We start from the raw sequence: 3,733 nt of genomic DNA, 5'->3' as shown, positions 1-3,733 counted from the left end.
GATACATAAGAAACCATGAAATAAAAATACATTATATTTATTTAACTTAGTTTGTATTTCAAAATGTAAATCAAGACAATGTGTTTAGGAAATATTATTGTGGGAAATGTATACAATGACAGTTTTATTTCCAACTATTTCATACTTATAGTGTGTTATTGTTCTCCATGCAAATTCAGAGGATGGACGTAACTAAATACATTTACTCAAGTACATTTCCCCTCTTTGGGACGAATAAAGGTATATTCTGATTCTGATTTTGTACTGTACTTAGATACAATTTTGAGCTACTTAACTCCATTTAAAGCTACTTTATACTTATAAAGAACTACATTTACAAAGGTAAATAATGTAATGTTACTCCACTACATTTATTCAACAGCTTTAGCGACGTTTAAGAGTCCAATTATTTAAATTGAAATTTTACGAAAAGTCATTCAGAACTTTGTTTGTCTACAACAGTACAATTCTAGTTGATGCAGCAATATTATCTAGAAATGTCACTATACAAATGTAATTAATATATACACACGTAAAGGCAATTTTTATGCACACTTATTACTTTTTATACTTAAAGTAAATGTTGCTGAGAACACTTTTGTAACGTTTACTGAAGTAAGGTTGAATGCAGGACTTTAACTTGTAATGAAGTACTTTTGACAGATACATATTGGTACTTTTACTCAAGTAAAGCATCTGAATACCATTCCACTACTGCACAAATTATGAATTTGAATTTTCTCACAACATTGATTCATTCGATGTTGAGTTCCCTGTTGAAGTGTCTGTCAGAGTTTCGTTTGTTTCATTCCACCCCCAGCAGGGGGCAGTACCGCCATGCAGCCCTGCCTTTGTTTCGGAAAGCAAAGGATTCTGGGTGTGTTTTATAATAAATGCGACGTAGGCCCTGCGTTACACAGACTTTCGACGAGAAGGAACTTCGGACAGGACGTGTTGTTAGAGCTCCGAATAAAAACATTTGTTATAGTTTTCTAGATTTTGTGGTACAAACAGTACAGCATTTTAGTAAAGGCTATCTTTGTTTTTTCTCACTTTTAAACTCTGAAGAAGACACTTTAAACTCGCTCCACAGAGACGTCCCTCAGTCGCAGTCGACGTTTTTTTTCCTGTACAATTATTTTTTGGACGGACATGTGTCAAGAAGTAATGGATACCAGATCGAAGCACACTAAAACCGACAGCCTGCGTAAAACCATGAAACCTGGGTCCAGATTGAAGTGGAAACTGCCTCGTGTCTCCACGGAGGGGGATGCGGCCTTCAAGAAGTGTTTAACCGGCTCTGTGAGGACCTTCCGAAAATGCCTCCGGCGGGAACAGAGACGGGCCCAGCTGGCTAAACTCGCCAATGCCCTGGGAAAAATCGGGAAGACAGCGAAGAAGGCCTCCGTGTGTGAGGAAGTCCCCAGCGCGGCCTGTATGCTGCCTCAACCATCGGGGGCAATGGCGCCGCCTAACACCACGCAGTACCTTATGGGTAATGTCTACGACGACTTAAAGACGACCTACACCCAGACAGTTTCTCATGTAACATCTCCACATCATGATAGTGAATATGTATCACCCAGTGTATGTGATGCATCAGACTCTGATTACGATAGCTGTCTTGCCTTTCAACAGAGGGACTTTGAGGAAGTGTTTGACCTGTACTGGTAACCGGATTGAACTGGTCTACGCGGCCTTGTGAAACTGGTCTGTCCGCCTCTCCAGCCGACACTTACCGATAAGGGCAAATAAAAGGTGTGACATTACACTTTAAATGACATGAATGTGACCTGTGCATATTGTGTTTTTGTTTTTATTCGCCCATGTTATGCATTTGCTATGTCACAAGTTTCATGGTTGGGCTTTATTTGTCTCACAGCGGCGCACTGGATGGTGCCCGCCCAGTAGAACGAGTCCTGAGCACTGTGTGGCGCCGCCCAGAGGAACGAAACAAACGCACATCGGCTCTCGCCTGGCCACGGATTGTGAAATCCAGGTAAACCCGGGCAGGTATTGTGTTACCCTGCATTGTCTTGATGGCAACAGTAGTACATTGTGTTGCGATGTTGGGCCTTTCCACAGTTACTGTTGTCTGAGCGTTTTCCAGGTCGAATTCCTGCCGGGACACGTGACTCTGCTGCGAGAGGAGCAGGAGACCAAGGAGCTCTTCCGTCACGTGACTGACATAAGGTGACATTTAATGCCCATAGGTCATTTTGACTGTTTTCAAGAAGGTTAACGTCCAAATTATGCGAGGGATAGATGTAAAGTTGTGTTTAAAATGAAAATATATGAAGTGATTTATCCTGAGTTTTAAAGGGTAGTAATGTTCAATAAAATGTGCTTCCCAATGATACATTATTGACTGTTTGCATTTCTTTCTGATCATTTCGGTGACTATTAATCTCTGATTTTGAGTCCAGTACCATAGCCATTCAATTAAAACAAACTTCAGTATTCCTGATCAAATTTAAAATATTTTGGTTTTACATCAATAAACATCTTGTTTCAGAAAAAACATTCAATAACAAACAAAATGTTGAATATGAACAATTGGGTAGTTTAAATGCTTTTTGGAAAATGTACTTGTATATTCGAGAGGATAATTTACAGCTTAACATTCAAAATGTCAGCAATGGAGCTACAATTGCTTCTATATATGATATGCTATAATATTTATATTCTCTGCACACATTATCCAGATGTTAAATACTGGTCATTGCCTTAGACTGACACATCTCCATGTCTATTAGCTGTGGCAGAACTGGTGATGTAAATACCAATAAAGTAATCGTAATACCTCACCAAAATATATATATGGTTAAAAATATATTCTGAAAGCTGCCACATGGTGGCAGTAGTGTCCTACAAACCAGCAGGCGATTATTAGTGGACCCTCTTTTAGATTATGTTTCAGAGGGGAACACTGCAGCACTTGTTCAATGACATCTGATGGCAGCAGGTCTCGGTTACTAGTTTAACAAACAATTCCTTTATTCTTCTTACAGAGGAGAGATTTACATTGCTACAGCAAAAGTACAGAGACAAAAAAGGCACCATAGAAGGGCAATATATTTAAAATAGAAATGAACAGTTATTACAATTTACACATTTGGGTAGAAGAGTAGTAGCAGCAGTATTATTAAAACACGTAGAAGATAGATATCGGAAGTAAAATTATGTATTGCAGTTACTTTGAGATTCTTGGTAGGGTAATACTATTATCAAACTAAACTCAGCGGTGAGTAGGAGCTGTTGTAACAGGCTGTCACTCGAGCAGAGCTGGAAGTGTCTAAACCTTATATGGCTCAAACGCTGCCGGTTTAAATGCCTGTGCTTTACGGTATGAGGTTTAGCTAATCTTTATCTGATAGGGGGTTTAATGGCGGTGCTCTTTAAACCGTACACAAAGTTCCATGTCTTTTTAAGGGAGAAAAAGCAGCAGGTGGTTATCTGGACTCTTTACATCTCAGTGTGTCTGATTCAGAGGTTGATAGCTCTGAGAAATGTTGGAGTGAAGCATTGGCTTCTACTTCTCTTATTGCTGCTGGGCAACTGCCTGCAGCATCTTTCAATATAAAAAAACTCAGCCTCTGGTAAAACTGCCAAGTATGATGGTCAGCAATTACACCTAAAGGTACACTGTGGTGGAGACAGACTGCTGGGGCTGATTAATGGACCCCCCCCTGAGGCCTGAAACACCATCGATCCACTGTCCAGGTAACAACTC

General features: G+C 39.8%; 1 long non-coding RNA gene across 2 annotated transcripts; it reads left to right on the top strand.

The window, feature by feature from the left end:
* The first annotated feature begins 906 nt into the window (after positions 1-906).
* On the top strand, positions 907-2,359 carry LOC139432933 (uncharacterized). 2 transcript variants are annotated; one of them, XR_011642506.1, is made up of 3 exons: positions 908-1,495; positions 1,639-1,758; positions 1,883-2,359. It is a non-coding gene; the product is annotated as an uncharacterized lncRNA (long non-coding RNA). The 2 variants fall into 2 exon arrangements; XR_011642505.1 differs by having other exon boundaries at positions 907-1,758.
* The last annotated feature ends 1,374 nt before the right edge of the window (positions 2,360-3,733 follow it).

The sequence above is a fragment of the Pseudochaenichthys georgianus genome, chromosome 23, assembly GCF_902827115.2.
Source record: "Pseudochaenichthys georgianus chromosome 23, fPseGeo1.2, whole genome shotgun sequence".
Taxonomy (NCBI): domain Eukaryota; kingdom Metazoa; phylum Chordata; class Actinopteri; order Perciformes; family Channichthyidae; genus Pseudochaenichthys; species Pseudochaenichthys georgianus.
This window is presented reverse-complemented; position numbering and strand designations above follow the sequence as displayed.